Source organism: Python bivittatus, unplaced genomic scaffold (genome assembly GCF_059951505.1).
Source record: "Python bivittatus isolate LINGU-HERP-01145 unplaced genomic scaffold, Pbiv_v1 ctg000690_np1212, whole genome shotgun sequence".
Taxonomy (NCBI): Eukaryota; Metazoa; Chordata; class Lepidosauria; order Squamata; family Pythonidae; genus Python; species Python bivittatus.
Window position 1 is genome coordinate 8,262,426 of NW_028277096.1, and position 21,906 is coordinate 8,284,331.

A 21,906-nucleotide genomic window follows, 5' to 3' on the forward strand; every position below is an offset into this window, starting at 1 on the left:
AAAGCAGTTCAAAAAAGAGTGAGTGCCTGTCAGGCCCAATCACTGCACTTCCCAACTAAAAAGACAAGAAATAGAAGGGAAAGAGAGAGGCGGGAAGTTGGTTCTTGATGTAAAATAGCATTTCTCAACCTTGGCAACTTGGATTTAAAGTCCACCCATCTTAAAGTTGCCAAGGTTGAGAAACACTGATGCAAAAAGATATCCAATATGGCCAAGGTGTGTGTGTGTGGTTTGCCTACAGCACTTGGTGGCTCTTCTTCCTTTAGCAGGAGAAGAATCCAGAGGGACCTTTCCCCCTTGCTTCTGGAGGCCCAGGGCAGCAGGTGGCTACAGGAGCAAAGAGCTCTTTCTGATGGACTGGGATGATGGGGAGGATGGCAGAGACAAGACTGTTGCAGCTGGTCCTTCTTGGTTGATGGATGAAAGTAGGCCGACCTCCCCTGGTCCTGATGCTATTCTTGGGATACGGTGGCATGCAGTCTCCCAATAGCTCTTAATCTTGTGCCTGAGGTCAGAAGGCAAAATGTGCTTTCCTCCTGCTCTCCAGTGGAAAATAAAGAAAGGAAGAAGTGAAATAGCTAGACAAATAATTTCCATTTTCTTTCCTGTTCATTTTATGGACTCCTCTACTATCCTGCCCTCCACAGTTTAGTTGGACATTTTTCTCCCTGTAAATGGAAGCACTTGGAACTATTTATGTCAGTGTTGTCCAAACTTGGCCACTTTAAAATGAGTGGACTTCAACTCCCAGAATTCCCCAGCCAGCATGGCTGGCTAGGGAATTCTGGGAGTTGAAGTTCATTCATCTTAAAGTGGCCAGGTTTGGACAACACTGATTTATGTGGTCACTAGGAGTCAACAGCAACTTGATGGCACATTATCAACAAACCAACCAAACTTTTGCAATAAGAAGGAATTCAAGACCCTTCCTCCAGACACTCCTATATGGGGTATCCCTCCCAACTTATCTGGAGGCTGGAGAAGGCTGCCAAAGCCACAGGCATCACACTAAACCAGTCCCAAATCATCATATTATGGTTTACTGCAGTGTGTGAATCCAGCCATTATGGCAGGAAAACCTACAGCAAAGATCGAGAATGTGTCCAAGAATTAGTCTTCTAAAAACTCTGGCTGAGTTTGTACAACATCTGCTTATCTTGGTTACTGAATTAACCCAATTTTCTGGTCTCATAGAATATATGAACTGTAAGTTAATCAAGTGAGCTGGGTTTGCACAACATTCTAACTACAAACTCACAAACTGACCAAAGTTAAACATAACCTAATTTAACATGTTGTATAAATGCTTCAGCTTAAATTGTATCTGATCTAGCCCTGAGGCTGAGGTATAGAACTTATGCTGGCAAATTCCCCCATCATTAACAGCATTAAAGATTGTCATTAGTTAAGTTAACTTGCAGAAATTTCAATTCCAAGCCAACTATTGATTTAAATTCTGGCTTCTGAGACTTCAAAAAGGGGGTTGTTTGGGTTTTGTGCAAGTGCTAAGTGTCCAAAACTGGTTATCATGCTGTGCTCATCTGGTGGAGAGGATGGAATCAGCTGTGGCATGTGCCTTCTCATTAATTATTTGACAATCACAGAAAAGGACAACGTAGATGATCAGAAGGAGCTACTCCATAAGGAAGAACTACAACCTTTAGGCATTTTAGAAAATGGAATATTTAGGCAGAGAGAAAGTTTTATCGTTTTTACACAATGTTAAAACTTGGAATCATCTATCACAACACATAAGTGATTCAGAATTGATCAAAGTAAATATTTTTTTCCATAACAAGAAAGATTGAATTCATGACCATCCAATGTGTTTGGCCACTAATTTAAGTGGTTTTAAAAGGGAACAGAACACATTCATGGCAGATTGGGCTATGGGGGGCTATTAGTCTATATCAGTATTTCTCAAACTTGGCAACTTTAAGATGTGTGGACTTTAACTCGCAGAATGGCTGGCTGGGAAATTCTGGGACTTGAAGTCCACGCATCTTATAGTTGCCAAGTTTGAGAAACATTGGTCTGTATGGCTATAAGCTTGCTCCAGAATCATAGGCGACATAATTTAAACTTTAAGCTGTAAGGGAGTGACAGTGGAAAAGGGTTATTGCTTTCTGACCAATGGTTGTGAACTTCCCAAATACATCTAGTTGGCCATATTGCAGTAGATATCCCTTATCTGGGGCTGCATGAATCTGGGTGACCAGTAGATGGTGCCAAACCCAGGCAGAACAACTCGGTTTGCTGCCACCTAGTGGTCACCCAGATTGTTGAAGCCCAGGTCTGATAGTCCAAAAGCTAGAAATGGTTCACTAGTTTGGGCATAGCATGTTACGTGAGCTCAATAAATGTGTTCATTATTCTGAATATAGGATTTAGCATGTGGTGTGAATTCAGGGAAAGAGAGGCGTCTGAATGTAATTTCTTACTGAGTACATTTCATACAGATAAACCATATTCTAGCTTAACATCATGGCCTGCTTTATTCAACATGGCAAGAAATGGGTTGGTAGAGTGTATTCATTCCCCAAGCACCAATCCTATTTGAACCTTGTCTAGGATGTTAAAGAATGGTGCAGGAGCCCAGTGTTATCCATATACTAATCTGCAGCGCTTTGGATTCAGTTCTAGAATGGTTCTTTCAGAACGCCTGGGGTGTGAAGGGGGTCCTTGTCTAAAACATCTTAAAGCAACTGGCCTTTCCCTAAGACTGTGTGGCAAATTTTGGCCTTGGCCTTGCTTTTTATGCCCTGAAACTACAGTTCTGTTGAGACCTTCACCCACTCGTGTATTGGCTGGGGAACAGGAATGCCCACGTTAACTCAATAGCCCTGCATGTCCAGCTGTTTCCAAAGATCTAAATGCAAAAATTTGAAAATGGGCTTTGACTAAACAGGAACCTTGACTTATCCAGGAAATTAAGAGAATCTATATTTTTAACGAACAGTCCATTTTCAACAGCTCTGGAGGAAAATGAGCACAAATCAAACGGAAGAATTAAGGAAGCCAGGGAAAGGTGTCATGGCAAGAACTTTGGTGTCTGCATCAGATGCTCCAGATCAAAGCCAGCAGCTCATTAGCAACAATGAGGCAAGAATGTTGTCAACTAGGATTACTTCAGAAATCTTAAATAGCCTTCATCTTAAATACAGATTGGAGAAGCAAAAGGGGAGGCAACCCAGAATGCAAACACGGCCTGGGGAGGAAATTCTGCAGCTGGCATATTTGAGAGTATCTATATGCTGACTTTACATGAAGCTAAGATGTGGCTTGTCTGTGGCTTAGTGTGTTGTATGAACCCAGCTGTTATGATCTGTCAGTCATGGTTGGCTTACTATTCACTGACTTATTTCCATCCTGTTTTCCTGTAAGATATCTTGATACAGAGAAGAGTAGTATATATGGAATTTAATCAAGATTAAAAGAACAGAGATCACTGAAAGACAAACCTATAAAATAAAAAAGGCGGGGGGGGGGGAACCTATTCAGACATGATATTTCCACAAGGAATGCTTTAGTATAATGTGTGAACCTGGCCAGTTGTAGATTATTCAGCAGGCAGTGGTTAAAGAAACATAACATTAGCACCATGTGAGAACCAGCTTTTTGAATACTAAGAGCTGACTCTTGAAAGCCATTCATGCTAACAAGTAGTGTGAACTTGCCATTGGCCAGGTCATGTATCCCTAAATAGCCAGAAACGTTTGACCTCTGGGGCTGCAAATTACATTTTTTACAGTTTTGACTTAGTGGAAATAGCCATTTAAGCAAAGGTTGGTTTCAAATTTGAATTTCTGCAAATCCGAACGGTCTTTTCAGGCTTGAAGACAACTAAGGGACGTCTCAAAGTCTGTTAATGTATGTGGGAAGGTGGTCATCTGGAGCTTTGCAGCCCAGACTGAGTGGTGCCAAGTTTAATATGGTGGCCTGGGTCATAAAAGTCCAGATGGCGACAGCAATGCCACAATCAAAGCATATAAAAAAGGAGTAAGGGTTCAACTCTGCCGTGGTGGCTATCCTCTTAATTTTTTGACAACTGCCCCCACCATGGATGGCCCCGTATGTCACATAACATCCAACAGTCCAGCCTATTTCTGGGTGCACCTTCTTTCATGCTTTTTGTTCCCCCTCCCTGCTTATTGATCATCCTTTTTCTCCTCTCAGGCTCCTGTTTGCTTCCCTCCCCTCCCTTTTACCCACTTTACAACCACCCCACCGCCTGCCCCAGCCTTGCAGTCTTTCCAGAATGATCTTCATGCTGGCTGGGGAATTCTGAGAGTCAAAGTCCGCACGTCTTAAAGTGGCCAGGTTTGAGAAACACTGATCTAACCACTGTTGTTTTTTTTGAAGGAAGCCAAGGGTTGTCCCTAAAGGAGAAGCTTTAGCTGAAAGTTTAATGAGCTAGTTAAAAATGCAAAGGGGCAGATTGTCTTCCCTACTGGGGCTCTAATCGTGGGCTGATTCCATTAAGTCTGAAAAACAGCTGGGGCAACGGGAGCCTGTTTATTTCTCAGCAAGCATCTCCAATGGATTGGAGAGACCTGGCTCAGAAACGGTCAACGGGTCATTCCAGCCCTGCGAGCAGTCAGATTAGCTAGTTGGAGGGGAATAAGCCTGTCACATTTGATTGAGACCAGGGACAATGACCTTGAGTTGAAATATGGACTCTTTGTAGGAACTGTAGAAGGTAGGGCTCTTTGCTTCGCTTTTTATGATGCTGCTGCTTCTGCCCTCTTCCCTGTCCTTGACCATACGCACGCTGCCCTTCCCTGGGCCGAGGAGAACTTCATATTGAACAAAAGGGGCTCGTGAATGCGTGCAGAACACCGTTTCCATCGGATGGGAAACAGCCTTTTTAAAAAGGAAAGTAAGCATCAGGGGAGAGTTCCTCTGAATACAGGCCGAGTAAATTCAAACCTGTCTTTATTTTTTTACTGTTTATGAAAGAAATTAAGGAAACAATGAAACCCATGGAAACTTGTGAAATCCCACTGTATTGCTAGGGAAATTCTACACATGCTACAGAATCTCTTTTAGTGCAACTGAAACTCCTGTCATGTTTTCCTTCATCCAAGCCTTAAAGGATCCACCTTCTTTTCTAATTTCATTTAAGTGGTAATCATGAAGGTGACCCTAAGGAAAAAAAAAACACCAGAGACATACACCACACTCCTTGGATTTAATCATTTTCTCTGGCGAGAAGATGAAATTGTTAAGTAAGCCAAAAATATTATTCATGCTTCTCAGAGAGAGAATGAGTTGAAGCAATAGAATAAGAGCATGAGGCATTTTGTCTGGAGAGCCAAACCATCTGGGACCATGTTTCTCAACCTTGGCAACTCTAAGACAGGCGGACTTCAACTCCCAGAATTCCCCAACCAGCATGAATGAAGCTAAGTAGCAGATCTTGGCTAATCTCTAAAAAAAGTAAGCTGGGTTTGATCTAATTAGTACTTGGATGGGAGACCACTAGAAAATCCCAGGAAGAAAAGAAAACAAAAGAAAGCATTTCCAAACCACTTCCATACTATTGCCAAGAAAATTATATGGATATATCCATGAAGTTACCAAGAGTCAAGACCTGGCTGATTTTGTCTTTTTTGCTGCTTTAGTGAAAGTGTGAGTTTGAATTCTCTTTCCAGATTGAGCTCTGTCTCCAGAGATGCTCTAAGTATCTTTTTCCAACCTGGTTTCCTCCAGCTGTGCTCCTCCATTACCCCCAACCAACATGGCCAATATCTGGGGGTGATGGATTGAGCATTACTCTCTGAACAATGAAAGCAATCCTTTGGCCTAATATTCAGGTAAGGCAAGATATGTGCAAGAAGAGCCAAGCCCTGAGCATTGCACACCCTGTAACTACTGGTGTATGTCTTCAGTTGTTGGTTACTTAGTATATTTATATTCTATCTTCAAAATGAAGATGACCTTGATGTTATTGTGATCTTACCATCTGCCAAGGGAAGATTAGACAATAAAAGAACCATTAATTCTCAGTGACTCCTAGATGACCCTCCATTTAAAAAATAAAGTTTATTTTGTGGAAGAAGAATCAATCTTCCTTTCAGATGAACGCTGTTCTACAGCAGAAGAATGAACAAACACAGACAAAACAGGTAGCATTATTTGTGACCGACAAATTGAAGATGCCATCCCAGAATTCTCATCAATGTGGTGCCGGAGGCAGAAAATGTGAGCGGTGTGCATGTTCCTCTTTCCAGTTCGTGAGTGTCCTTGAATCAAAATGGGTAGCCAGAGGCAAGCTGACAGAGCCGGTCCCATCTCTTGCTCCTAACCAGAGGACTGGCAGACAAAGCGAGTGGTGCCCTATTGTAAACCCTCTTCTCTCAGGTGTCTGGAGCCAGACTGCCTCCTCCCTGGTCCTGCGGCCGGAGAACCAACACAGGGGCAAAGGAGCTGCTGGTGGGAAAATGGATCCGAGATTTAGGAGTCGTGACCTTGTTCCCATAGCAGTCTTAATTTAATTTAATTTAATTTAATGTATCCAATTTAGGCACCGCCTGACTCCAAACTGACTCTGGGAGGTGCACCGTGAAACACTATACAAAATACATAGAGTGCAATATGATAACAAAGGAAAATGAAAGAGAATGAGGGCAAGAAGAGATGCACACCCCCAAACCCACTTGATGGGCCCCAACCACCCTACCCCAAGGCCTGGGAGAAGGTCCAGGTTTTCAGGGCTTTCTGGAATGCCATCAGGGTGGCAACCACTTGGATATTAATTTGAATACATTAAATTAAATTAATTAAATTAACCAGTGCAGCTTTAGCAGATGTATTCCTGCTACCTTGCTAAACCTGGTTGCATTTATTTATTTATTTAGTTAGTTAATATGCCACCCATCTCCCCCAACGGGTGACTCTGGGTGGCTTGGAGGGATTTTTTAAGGTTTAGGATGTTGTACACATCCAGTCTGCTTGGTTAGCTTATGTTTCAGTTTATTGTGTGAACCCAGAAAATGGGTTAATTCAATCACCAAGTTGAGTATGTCGTGTGAATAGAGCCACGTGGTACTCAGTCACAACATGGTTTAGTTTTGGCTTAACCTAATGTATGAAGCCAGCCAATCCAGTTTGATTAGGAACATTTATGACTTAGTGTTACAGGTGAAACAAACCACTATGGTTTGTTCAAGAAACCCTAGTTAAAACAGTCCATACTTTAACCAGCGTGGCACAGCTTGTTGGACTAAGACTGGGGAGACCCTGTTTCAGGTCTGCACGTAGCTATGAAACTTAATGGGAGATCTGACATTGTCACATAGCTTTACCTACCTCGCAAGGTTGTTGTGCAGATAAAATCCAGGGTGAGAAGGGGAAAAAAGATGCAAGACAATGCTTTGAGACTCTTGTGGGAAAGGCATAAAATCAGCATGTGTTTTTTTGCCATCTCCCAATTTAACTTATTACACTTGTTAAGTGTAGTTTAACAAGTGTAATAAGTTAAATTGGGAGATGGCAAAAAAACACATGCTGATAATAGGACCAGAACTAAAAGGAGGTGGGCCTTGATGTTCATCCTGCTCTCCATCACTCCTCCTAGTAGCAATAAGGCTTCCGGCTTCCTCCTCCCAGCGTATCAGTGACGGTCTCTGGGAAAGGCTCCAGACTGCGTGAGAAGCTGGGCTGGGCTGGGCAGAGCCTCTGGTTTTGTGCTCTGTGCCCAGTAAAGCCAAGATGGACACCACCCCTGCACTGCAGTCTTTGTCCAGGCTGCGCTCTGGTTGGATGTTGGAGGGGAAGGCAGCACAGTCCAGGTGGGAACCAGGCCCCTACTGAGGTAGCCTCCTGTGAGGTGGGAGAAATTGTCCCACAGCTCATGTTGGAGCGAACGTCCACCGCCTGGCCAGTCAATCTACATAGCTGGAAGGATCCTGGCCTTGTCCACAGGCAGTCCGGAGTGATTAAGTCGCCATTCCTGAATGCACGTGAAGCACAAATGGGAGCTGCAGAAGGCTCCTGGCTCAAGAGACTCTTAGTTGTAAAAGGGATTCACTGCAGAAGGTCCTCTGGCAACCACAGTTAGAGGGTTTTGGTGGCAAGGCTGTGATGGGATTTGCACAGCAAAGTAGGCCATTTGGCTGACTGGATTAGTGGCCTCATTCAACTTTCCCCAACCTGGTGCCCTCCAGATGTGCCAAGGTACAATTGCGAATGATGGCGGTTGTAGTCTGACATATCTGGAGGGTTGGGGAAGGCAGTCGGTCCATGATAAAGCAATGTCATTTGTTGGTAGTCAGTAAAGGCAGATGTTTTTCAAATTTAATAGCTTAAGCCAGGGTTTCTCAACCTTGGCAGCTTTTAGATGGGTGGACTTCAACTCCCAGAATTCCCCAGCCAGCCTTGCTGGCTAGAGAGTTCTGGGAGTTGAAGTCCACCCATCTGAAAAGAATGGTTTTGAAAAGAATGATTTTGAAGAAAATGTGGTCTTATTTTTCCTCTCATTGGTTCTCTGATCTGAAGATCAAACTGCTGGTTCTCAAGACAGAAGGTTAACTTCTTCTGCATGGATTGACTAATCTTGTGGTCGGGAGTTCCATAAGTTGAACTAGACCCATGAATTGGATTCCAGATTTAAGTGTACCAAGTTTGAGCAGCAGAAAATGCAGATGACCACAGAGGGCAGCAAAGCAATACAGACCATTATTTTTCTTGCCGTCTTGTGATTGTCCAGATTTTTGGAGCTCAGATCTGGCAGCCCTAATATTTCATTCCATTGAATGAAACCCAAGCTGCTGACGCCAGCAAAAACTTCCACTTTCTGCATGCAATGTAGGTATGGATTTTGGAAAGTACCCAAGGACCTATTTTCTAGGACAAATGGTAGGAGAATGAACTGAAAAAGAGCAAAGAGTTGAGTCCTTTCATTTACCTCTGTCCCTCGTCCTCCTCCTTCCAAGAGCGGTGTCATGCTAATGGGATGCTAATGTAGGGAAATCGTGCAGGCTACTCAAATGACATTCTCGGAGGAAATGGAAGCCCAAAGCATCAGCTTCTTGTTAGCTCAGCTGTCTAAATGTCACTTCTGATTACGGACAACAAGGAGCTTCAGGGACCAGGGAAGTCACAGTGATGGACTCGAGGTTGGAGGGGGGAGTTGCATCATGTGGCCCATGTTTCACTTCCTTTTGTGGTTTCCGGTCACTTTGATTCACAATCTAGGAGGCTATATTTTAGTTTCTGCCCAAGATCTTTTAATCCATGCCATGGTGAAATGTGCTTAACAAATGTAAAACAGTGGCTATGTTCGCGTAACACGTGATTCAGCCAGGTAAAGATCTAGTAAATGTGCTGGTGCAACTTGCTACACTTGGCTGAACCGTGGTTCTTTCTGTGTGGCTTATCATGTTGTGGAAACTTTGAGTTTTTAGTTAGTTTATGGTTCAAAATACAGTGCAAACCCCCTGAATGGGTTAACTCAGTAACCAGGTTAAGTGGGTTGTGTGAACGCAGTGAGGAGGTGCATCTGTAACTATAATGAGATAGTAATTTGACCTGGATGATCTGATGCAGTAGCACCAGAAGTGGCAGGCTCTACCGAATGATAAAATCTCAGATTTTGGTCTCCGGTGGTATCACAGTGGGAACAAGGGGTAATTGTAATGTAGACAGGGTGGCGAAATGGGGAATTCAATATCATTTAATGTATTTGAAAGATTTCAATTTGTTTCCAACAAGGATACATTTTTATTTTTAACTTATGGTATATTAGCCATCTGAGACTCACTGAAAAAAACCAAGATATCAATATTTCAGATAAGCTGCACTTTGTTTTCTGCTTAGCATGGAATAGCTTAGACATGTTTTCAAGGTTGGATTGCAACTTGTTGTCTATTGCATATGCTTTCCTGTCCTGTCCTTGCAGCCAAATACAGGAAAGAATATTTAGCTTCTGGATTTTGACAACACAAATGGAAAAAAATGGAAGAGATGTGATCCTGGCCAGCTGCTGGTTTAACAATCTGGGATACAAGACTGTTTTAGCAAGTGAGTCCTTGCCAAGAGAGGCCATTCTCTGTTTTACAAGATTCCCCATTCCCACTGCCTTATGGAACACTTGGGATGTGTTCCAAATTCTGTCAATATTTAATTTTTTAAAATGGGGTAACCGATTCCGCTGCTGCAGAATTATAAACAATCAGGAACTGTTAGTCTGGGTCCACATAACATGTGCACCATGTCAACTATCATCTGCAAACATGCTAGGCTTGGTTTGGATCAACCTTGCCTGTTTTTTTATGGCAAAGTGGGATGTAGAAGCTCAGATGGCTCATTCAATCTGGTGTAGCCAACCCTAATGGAATGGTAGTGGGAGACAGGAGGAAGAGCTACAGATTAGCAACAGTCAGATAAGTGGCAACTGAATCCCCGGAAGGAATAGGGGTGTGGCCAACGTCTCAGAAGGGACCCTCCCTCGTTTTTTGAACTGTAAAGGTGAGAGGGGAGTGGTGTACTTTCAGACTTGCAAGATTCCATTAATGTAACTTTACCAGAAAGATAGAGCTAGTACTCCTGGGTGTGCTTCTTGTCTGGACTACCTCGCAAGGCTGACATCCTCCTCACTCTAATTAGTTAAGTTAGCAGTCCGGTTGTGCTTTGTGTTAATGCAGCCACTGGATCATAAACTATCAAAACAGGCTGCATTTACACCACAGGCTAAGCTACCAAAACAATAAAAACAACCCTGCAGTTAAAATTAACCAAACTAGCTTGTTTGCAAATGCAGCTGATGGGGCTTTCACTGACCTCGAACTATGTTGTGTGAATCAGATATTTTCTGATACCTTTATCCCTAACTATGTGATGCTGATGATGGTCCCAGAATTCAGCCGTATTCCTAATGTTGGGTGAATGGGAATGTTTTTTCCTTCAGATGGGCAGCATTTTTTAAATGGATTTGGATAGATTCACGCAACACAATCCATCTGATTTCTGAATTAATCCACATTTTATTGGGCACAAATAATTGAAACATAAACTATCCAAATGGGATGGGTTTGTGCAAGCTATCAACCAAAGGTTAAAACTAACCAAGCCTACTATGGAGCACATGTACTGTAGTTCCTGGGCCTTTAACTGACATGGTTCAGCGTTAATACAATCTTCAAGTGTCTGAAAGAGTGACTCACAGAAGAAAGCCGCCATCTGTTCCCTGTGGTCCAGAACACAGAACATGGAGTAATGGTTTAAAATTGCAGGAAGGCAAATTCTGGTTAAATGTTAGGAAAAACTATTTCACAGTAAGAGCAGTTTGAATTGAAACCATTTACCCAAAGAGGTGCTAGGTTCTCCTTTGTGGAGCCCATTTTAAGCAGAGGCTGGAGAGCAATCTGTATGGATGCTTTAATCTGGATTCCTGCCTAGAGCAGCGGGTTGGACCAGGGTCCTACATGGCCTCTTGCAAATGGCGTCGGTGATTATGTGATCCAAGGGCACTTCCACACCAGTTTCTACGCATCAAAACAGTTTGAAGGTGACTTGCGTTCATGTTTACTTCTGGCAACTTTGCGCAACTTCGTGTTGTGCGGCAGTTACGCCCCTTCCTCGATCGGGAGGCCCTCTGCACGGTCACTCATGCCCTGGTCACCTCCCGGCTGGACTACTGCAATGCGCTCTACATGGGGCTACCCTTGAAGAGTATCCGGAAGCTACAGCTGGCGCAGAATGCGGCGGCGCGGACAGTTCTAAATGCCCCTGGGGGCGCATATAACACTGCTGTTACGTGAGCTGCATTGGTTGCCGGTTTGCTTCCAGGTCCAATTCAAAGTGTTGGTTATCACCTTGAAAGCCCTTCATGGCATAGGACCAAGTTATTTGAGGAGCCCCCTCGCCCTGGTTATATCAGCCTGCCCCACTCAGTCTGGCAGAAGGGGCATGTTGCAGACCCCACCAATCAAGGAATTTCGACTGGTGGGATCTAGGAAGAGGGCCTTTTCTATGGTGGCCCCCTCTCTATGGAACAATCTACCTCCCGAGGTGCGATGTGCCCCCACTCTCATGGCCTTCAGGAAAGGCATGAAAACCTGGCTATGCCAGAAGGCCTGGGGGCTGGATGGGGGCTTCCACCTGTGGAAGTGGCTTATGGGGTAATTGACCTTGCCCTCCCCATCATCTTGAACATTTTTTAGTATTTATGTATAGGGTTGTTTTTATAGCCTGATTTTAATTGATTAATTAATTTTAACTATTTATATGGTATCATTTTTTAATGGTTCTTGGGTCTTTGGTTTTAATTGTGAGCCACCCAGAGTCACCTGTTGGGAGAGATGGGAGACATACAAATTTAACAAACAAACAAATAAATAAATAAATAAAACTTTGAGATGCTAATCTCAGGAGCCAATCAGTGTTCGGCTCCAGCTAGCCAATGAGAGAGTGCAAAGAAGACATTCAATCCTTCTCCTATCTTCTGGGCTACCCCAAATCCTGGAGGAACAAAACTCCCTTCACCCCAATTCCACAAGTTCCTTACTTGACTCCCAGCCAATGAGGCTGTTGCTCAAAGGAAGAACAGCAAGGCAAGCACACTGATAGAAACAATCTGATGACATTACACAGAAAAGGAATATATTTTGCACACAGAAATGAACTGGGTGGGTAATATTCAGTCTGGCTTGGAGCAGCAAGAGTGTTTGGAGCTAAGGCTGAAACTCATTGCAGCAATTCAGCACAAGCCACCTTTTGAAATTCCCTACCAAATGGGGGGGACAATGAAATAGAGCAGTTAATTCCAATTTTTCCAACTCATTTTCAAGGGCCAGGCTTCTCCTTAGCACTGAAGTAGCACCACTGCTGAAAAAGCTCAATGGGAGGAGTTCCCTCCGGCTGTCATGGACTTGAACTGAAGCTTGCAAAGCCAGAGAGGATGCCAATTGTCGGGCAAGACCATGATACAACGAGAGGCTGAGTGCCATGCTCTGCCCATGCAAATTTCTGTGAAATTCCCTTTGCCTATGAAGGAAATGTATTAAGCAAATTCTTTTTCAGCCCATTGTAAGAGCACCGGTAGGAAAAAATGTACGTGAATTCCCAGGGGCAATTCTGGGGTGCAGAATGGGGCTTAGCTAGGCTGGATTCTACCAAAAGGGTCTTGGTCGAAAAAGTCACAAGGTTGTGGGGGGACAAGGGAGAAAAGGCCCCCAGCCCAATGATCCCTGGCATCAAATCTGAAAATCAAAGAAAGATGGAGCAGCTCAAAGAAAGCCCCTTTGGTTGAAAGCTTGAAAGGGACGGGCAAGTGAAGTGGAGAAATGCTCAGATCTGCATTAAAACACCTACCACCTCTGTTGCAAGGGATCAGGTGCCTTCCAAGTGAAAACGGCCTATTAAGATGGTGAAGGCAGGAGGACTATTTGGGGGTGGGTTCCCATCTCCAAAGAACCCTCAGATTTAGACGTTTACTGTCTGGGTTCACCTAACATGCTAAATCCTAAGCATTGGGATAATGGGACACAACTGCTCTCTGCACATAACTTGTGTTGCCTGTAACACCTTTTGTTGCCATGTGTTATCAATTTTATTTTTATGATGCTAAAGGCCCTGGAAGCTAGAAATGGCCCTGGACTCAAATGGAATTTTTAAACATGTGGGTATGACTTGGGCTTATATGCTGCTTTAACCAGACTGTCTCTCAGCAGCTTAGAAATTCCCCAGTAAAGGAATGATGTTGCCATGACTGGCCTGGACCATCTGGGCTTCACAGCAGTGGCTGTCCAGACCATCCAGGGCCTCTGCTCACCCCTGCCCCATGGAGTCGAAGGTTCCCCCCACCCCCTGCCCACCTTTCCAGTTGCTGGAGAGGCTGCAGATGCAACCTGCGTTCGGTCTGCTGCCAATCCCTCAGTGGGCTGGCTGCATGCCAGGCTGGGGGGGGAGGGTCTGTGGGTTTGGCGCTGCAGAAAAGGCAACCCGATCAGCTCCTGTTTCTGCTGAGGAGGAGTGTAGTTCCTGCATAATTGACACACAGTTCTGGGTTCCACCAGGGAGGGGGGCTTCCCAGGGGAGGGGGGCCTATTAAGAGGCACTCAAGGCTCGGTGGCTGATCAATTATTCAGTCCCAGCATCTGCTGACAGAGGAAGAAGGGCCTGGCCAAGAGTCCCCCGGGCTGATGTCACAGCCAGCCAATTGGGGAGAGAAGGCCTTCTTCTGAGTGCAGGGTGGGGCTGGAGACCATGAGCAGAGCCTGGTGCAAGCGGTGGCTCCTTATCAGAGTCTTGCAAGCCAGAGATTTATCTGCCCTACAGTGGCATTGCGTTCATCGCGGGCAAACAGAACTAGCTTGCTCTGTTTAATGGGATGCAACAGGGGGCACTTTCCTCACATGCAGCTTACATAGGCATCAAATTGCTCCAGCAACATTGATATTACCCTTTGAGCCCATGACACTGGCCTTACCTTGTTTTTGGGTGATGATTTATTTGAACAGTTAAACGCTGGTCTTTCAGGTACTTCTGAGCAACCAATTTTGTTACTGTTTCACTCGCCACTGAGCCATGGTGTGTAAACTTCATTGCACTCCTCTCTCTCTTCCTTTCAAGGAAGTGAATTCAGGTGATCGGAACAGCTTGGTTCAATATTTGCCAGATACTGAGAGTGATAACGGTACCTTGGGAAGTGGGTAGAAAATATATGATGTTGGTCAGACATCAGCCAGGCTCAAAATATTTCCCTACCAACGGGGCCAATATATTTTGTTAGCCAGACAGGACAGGAATGAAAGCCCAGATACATGTCATACTGATACAGTGGGGGCTGAAGTACATTAAAGATCCTTAGTGGGGAAAGGCGCTAAGTGGAATTTCCATTACCTCTGATTTTCACCAGCAGTGGGAAAACGCCAGCCAATTGGCTGCTGGTGGAAATATGCCGGTAGATTAGCTGGCCCTTCAGTGTGATGTAATAGAGACGTTCTTATTGAAAGCAGGGTGGACAAATTCTTAAGATGGAGCTATCAGTGATGGTTAGCCAGGACAGGTAAGATAAAGCTCCAGGTCTGAAGGCAGTCTATCTTGGAGAACCAAGAGTTGTTAGACTGAAATTTTTTTCTTCTTGATTTGCTAATCCATCATTTGTCTTTTCTTCTTGTGTCTCTTCCCACATGTCCTGTAATCAAAGTGAAGCAAGCAGAATTAGCCATAAAGCAGTGGTTAGCAATGAACCAGGATGAGTAACGCTTAGGAATTTTTTAGGGGACGGAGGAGGAGGAGGAGGAGGCAAAGGGGTTTGTCAGTTTCATTGAAACGGAAATTCCCTGTCCACAGAAACAATGGCGTTCTTGGCAAGATGCTACGCAGCTACAAGCCATGATATTGATATCAATTGAGTTATGAGAGCCAGTTTTGGGTAATGACTGAAGCGCTGAGCTAGAAACCAGGAAACTATGAGTTCTAGTCCTTCTTTAGGTATGGAAGCTGGCTGGGTGACTTTGGGCCAGTCACTTTCTCTCTCAGCCTTACCCACCTCATAGGGTTGTGGTTGAGGAGGATATAGGAGGAAGAAGCATTAGGTATGTACATTGCCTTGAGCTGGCCAGAAATAAAGGCAAATCAAAATCAATCAAACAAACAAACAAATGGAGTAATCTCACATCCAACCCATGTTTGCACCTTCATCTGGAGGCTGTCTCATTCTGCATTCACTTCCAATTCTCTGCAATCAGTTTCCCATCATAAGGCCTTTGGAATTCAGAATGGGGGAGGCGATCTCCAGGCCTCTCAATCAAGACCTCTGGATTTGCCCCCATTAGCAACCCTGTTCTAGTTTTTATTAGTATTAGTATTTATCTGTCCAATTAGCTCTTCCAGATATCACGTTCGGGGTGGGAATCTTTCCGTCCAAAGCCTTTTCAAGAGTCCCTATTTTTGTGTGTTTCAACATAAAGTCCTTCCGCTTTGGCCAATAAAGCCCCCTCAAGAGAGGGCAGGAGAGCAACCAGCCTAAAGACCAAGTTTTGTGGCTGCACTGAAGTTTGATTCCAGCTTGAACTGGCCTTTGGGACTGGCCTCTGGATAATTTTTGAGGAGGATGCTGTTGAATGTCCATGAAGACCAAGTAAAAGCAACGTTTTCAATTTTTGATTCAAGTAAGGCAGTGTTTCTCAACCTTGGCAGCTTTCAGAGGGGTGGACTCCAACTCCCAGAATTCCCCAGCCAGCCATGCTGGCTGGGGAATTCTGGGAGTTGGAGTCCACCCCTCTGAAAGCTGCCAAGGTTGAGAAACACTGAACTTGTCTCTGAAGGAGATGCCATCCCTCTTTCCCAGCTCTGCTGATCATTTTGGGAGACTCTCGAGTCCTCCTTGAACAAGGCTGCTGAAAAAGGGTCTTCTCTGCCTTTCTGCCAAGCCATCATCCTGACTGAACTCCACCTTCTGGAGCTGAGCCAGTGGAGCTGATGCAGATGCTAAAAAGCCATTAAGGAGATAATCCAATTGCGCTAGCCTTTTAGTCCTTCTATAGGGAATCATTTCAAGCTCGCTCCACGTTTTCATCCACTGCATTTGACGGAACTGATCCAAAACTGAACTGGGAGGAATCATCTGGGTGGGCCAGCTAAGTATGGACCCTCCACAACTGGACAACTCTAGCTAGCCAAGTGTTGGATGGCTCTGAAGTGTTGGCAAAGGCTGTTTTGTTTTAAAAATCAGATTCTGGTAGGCTGGAAGTGCCTGGATAATATCCATCTTTGAAGGCAATGGAGTTGCACTCTGTTGCCTTTGGCATTCTTTTGAGACAAACTGATTGAAGTTAAGCCTAGCCGGAATTATTATTATCCCACTTCACATCATGCCGATGTATTGGAACCGCAACTCCCAGAATTCTAAGCGGGAAGGGCTAGTGGCCATACTGGCTGAGAATTCTGGGAATGGCAGCTCCAGCACGTTCAGATGATGGCAGACACATCTGAGTGCCAAGCCACACGACACAAACAAAACTGTTGGGCTGTTTCTGGGCTTCCCAGAGCAATAAATTCTATGTGCTGCCCTGGCAATGCATGGTTTGAAAGGTATTACTGAAGGAATGAAGTAAATAAATCTGACTCAATTATGTCTGAAACAGAATTCTAAGTACACAGGAAGAGCCTTGCTTAATCGGAACATCTGGTCCAGAATGCTTTCCTTGGTAGCCATCCAGATATCTCTGGGAAGACCTCAGTTATGGATTAGATGGGCTGCAGATCCGATCCACAAATTGGCAGTCCATCTGCATTTTTTTTAGATCAGAATTCAGTACTTCTTTTTGCCCTGGATACAATTTTTTTGTAGTATTGCAAGAACTCTCGCAAGGTTTTGAGCCTTTGCAAGATTCCAGTGATTGTAAAAAATACTTTTAAATACTTTGGAGGAGATCAGGGGAGCCTCTTGGAGGATATCTTGGCACCTTGGTTGCCAATTCCCATTTTAGTCTCTAGATTTAATTGTTGTGCTGGGGGAAGAGTTCTTGTGGTTAGGGATGAAGAATCTCTAGCCCAGGGGCCTCCCCATCCAGCCACCTAAAACCTGGATGAAGCCTCCTCTCTCAATACCCCCTTCAGAGTCCCTTTCTCCTTGGCCTGACACCACATTATTTTATACTCTGTGCATGGAGAAAGAAATCTGGCAGTTCAGCAAGGGGAAAGGCTCTTTTCCAAGGCATATTGTGCAACCTCTTTTCAGGTAAAGGTTCTCTACCCTGCTTTAGATGGTCACATTCACTTAGTTTGTTGTAAACCATTGGGGAGAATCATAGAACTGGAAGATCACAAGGTCTTCTACTCCAACCCTCAGTGCTCCAGAATGGGTCCCCAGATATCTTCTCTCATGGCACCATTTCTGTTAGTTGAACCCAACAGAGCTCTTCCATTAGCTCCTCATGCCAGGATACTGATTGCTGGAAGTCAGGGTCACCAGAGATTGGGTAGGCAGGAGACTGAGATTTTGCAGCTCATATTATCTTTTCTGGTAACAAATATGTAGTAAAAGGAATTCATAGAATGGTACTGTTGCAGGCCATCTGGTCCAACTTATAAAGCTGCTCCTCCTCCTCCTCTTCCTCCTCCTCCTCCCTTTGATTCAGTTTTGACTCCTGGTGACTGCCTGGACGGATCCTTCAGTTTTCTTGGTAAGACATTTGGAATTGGCTTGCCATTGCCTCCTTCTGAAGACTGAGTGATGGCCCAAGGTCATCCAGCCAGCTTGTGCCCAAGGCAGGACTAGAACTCATAGTTTCCCAGTTTCTAGCCTAGTACCTTCACCACTACACCAAACTGGCTCTCCCCTTAAAGCTCCTGCTTGCAATTAATAAAAGCCTCCTGGGATCTTCTGTTTTGCTGCCCAACAGCTCTTTAGGATATCCCTCCTCACACTGAGCTCTCATCTCTCACTGGCCTTGGTCACTCTGTGCACCAACAGAGAACAGGTTTGCCCTGTCTTGTATTGAACAGGGCTTCAGATGCTTAAGAACATAAGCAGAGCCCTGAGGCTGGATCAGGCCAATGGTCCTTTAACTCAGCAAACTGTGGTCAACCAGATCCATTTGGTAAGCTCACAATCCTGGACCGGACTTGAAGTCTGCTCCCACTGTTGCTGTCTTCTAGCGGAAATCTTAAGTTATGCCATTTGTGATTCTGAAGGTGGCAAATAGCCATCAAAACCAGTGGATTTCACTAGCCCAATCTTCCATGAATTACTCCCTCTTAAAGATCATCTACATTGGTGGCCCTCACCCTATCTAGTGGCAGCAAATCTTGCAGTTTAACTATGCCTTGTGCACAGAAGTCCTTCCTCCTTTGCCATTTCATCTTTCTCTGCAAATGTTCCAGTTTGCTTTGTTTTTGTTTTTAAAGCAGCACCCTGTGCTGGACACTCTGCTCCAGGTGTTGACTGACAAGTGCCAAAAAACCCTCTGGCTGACTGAACAGATTCACTGTTTCAGGAGTGGTAGCGATGGCACCCATCTTAGAAGGCACATCCATGGCGTAGGCCTAGGCAAACTGATTTGAATCGTTAGTATAGTTCAGAAAATTGATCTGATCCAATTCAGATATTCTAATAAAATGGTTGAATCGTGTTGATTGGATTCAGATTTCCAAACTGATTTGGAAAAGCAATTTCTTGGCATATATAGAACTATCTGAATTATCTGAAACAACTTGAAGGAATTAGATTTGATGATTCAAATCCACTTTTCAGTCTGACTGAGAAAGTCAATTTGGTTTGGAGGTTTAATCTCGCTGCCTTAGAATCAAATCTCCAAATAGAATGTGTTTGCACACTCCTAGTGGATTAATTCACAGAAGAGGATTTAATTTCTTCAGGGCCTTTAGCTACCATGACCTAAAGAAACTTAAATGCTCATGAGCAGTTTGTTTCAAAAAATTATTTTGGAGTAACACACTCTGTGCTTCCTGGAAAATTCAGATGGCAAATGCTGGAAAGAGAATGCAGGATACCTCTTTGTTCTGGTGCCACAAACCTATGTTGTCCTTCCTTTTCCTCCCTCAGCTTTTTCAGCATGACATATTTATTTCTTGAAATCATCACTAGCTACTACTTTAAAGGTATTTAACAAAGTTGCCCCAAGTAGAAGAATGTGCAGATGGCCCATCAGTCTCTTCTCCAAGTGGAATAGGGACTTTGGAGCACCCCAGCGGCTACTGATTTCCTGCCGTGTGCCCTGACTTCGTAGGCAGCTGCCTCTTGGCTTTTCAGCTGAGCCTCTCTTGGCACGTAGCCACCCCTTTGCAAGCCAGTCTTTGCTGCTGTTTGGACAAAGATGGTTTAGCGGGCATTTGGCTGCTCAGGAGACCTGATGCCTGCTATCTCTTTAAAGTCTGAGTTAACAAAATTATTGCATTTGAACCATTAGAATTTCCAGGAGAGAGAGAGAGAGAGAAGTGGTTAGAGATTAGAACACAGCTCTCACATAAATTCACCTGGGACTTCTTTTACTGGAGCAGAAGCAGGCCAGGGAATTGTCCCTTCTATTTAAACAAAAAACAAAAAAAACCCATGGCCAAGATTGGAGAAGAAAGCATTTCAGTTTCTCTCTTATTACACTTTTTGGCATGAAGTAAATTTACATTGCGGGTAGGGGAATTGCCAGCAAGATAAACCCATCAGTGGAGTGCTGGAAGATCAAAGAAGAAGTTGAAATCCTCCAGCATCTGCTTTCCTGTTATTATCCAGCAGTAATGAGAAGACCACAAGGAGAGTGTGTCCAAGTTTGCACAACGTGCTAAGCCAAAATGTGGTTGATCAGCTTATGACTCATTAGCTGTCTTTGTACAATATGCTTAACCAGGTCAGTTCCAACTTAATCAGGTCAGTATTGCTTGCATTTGCATATCTGAAGCTTAGTTAGTTTTTAACCTTCATTATGTTTTTTGTGGTTTGGGGTACTGTGTGAAACCATCCAGAATGATAAGTTTATGGTTCACTGTGCTGAATAAACCCAGGCAGTTGGGTTAATCAGTAAACAATGGTTTGGTTAAGCCAGGGCTATCAGATCTGGGTTGTAAAATGCTGGACAACCGCACGTGGCAGCAGAGGGTTAGCGTTTCTATAGCTCTTTGCTTCCATCTTGTGCTTATATGGAATTTTGCAACCCTGATCTGGTAGCTCTAGTTAACCATGATGTTAGCTTGTGCAAACAAATGTACCAGATGCGATAGTGCTCCACAATGGCGAATTGTTCCCCAACATCTAATTCTAGTTAGGACAAGACTGCTATGTGATATCATCTGAGATCACACAGCTATTCAACTCTCAATCTGTGTAAGTAAAACATAATTGCTGGGTTCACATATCCTCACATATTCTGGCTTAACCTGATGACCTGGTTCATGTAAAATATTAAGGCAATCACTGGGTTTCCCGAGACACTGACCTGTGAATACTTATCCCATTCTGGCATGAGAGCAACAAACTCAACCCATATTTAGCCCTAACATATTATGTAAGCCAAGCCTATATTGTTAGTTTATGATTCACTGCCTTATACAAACCCAGGAAATTAGATTAAGGAAACCACGCTTCAGTTAACCATGAGTGTCAGCTCTAAGGTAGATCAGACTAAGAAACCAATGCCATAGAGGTCTAAAACTACTTTTATTGTAACAGCTCTACTAACAGAATCTTCCGAATGCGCTTCCCCAGCCCCTCCCTTTATCTTCTGAACTAGGGAGGGGCCTGTCTGAGACGTTTTCTGGAATTCGTTTCTTGGCCTGGGCTTGAGCCCCGCTTATCTGGCTGTAGTGGCTCATCCTCCTGTGCTTCAAGGCCATTCCCTCTGCCCTCTACAGTACTCATGTTATGCACACCCAGCTACCGAGGAGCTGAGGAAGTTAGAAAACCAGTGTATAGTCACTGGTCCTTGAGCAGGGCTGCCATACAACCAGACAACAGGTAGGGCCTGGATTTGGTCTTGTCACCTGGCACCTAGGTGTACCTTTTTTTTTTCTTTAGGCTTAGTGCAATGCGCTGCATTGTGTGGCAAATACAGGAGAAACAGTAGCAGTGAGTGACTGGGAGGGCAGTCACAAAAGCAGGATTTTCAAAAGGAGGAGGAAGAGGAGGAGGAGGACAATGTCACCAAGTTCTGAAGACAGTAGGGAGTGATGGCAGATGGCTATGGGTGGGTGAATACATGGAGGAAGATTGGGTGTGCTGGGGTATGGGGGAAAAAAAACTCAAGACAGCCACTGTGATGGTGCAGTTGAAGATCTGGCTCACATGATGCACATAAAAACAATCACAGCTTTGACTGCACCATTGTGGCAGCCATCTTGACTTTTTTCATTGCACCCTGTGGACACCCCTAGTGTGTACAGTGGCAGTGCAGCCCCTGATGGGTAGGAAGGAGTTCTAAAGGTGTGATTATATCCTTGTTCTGT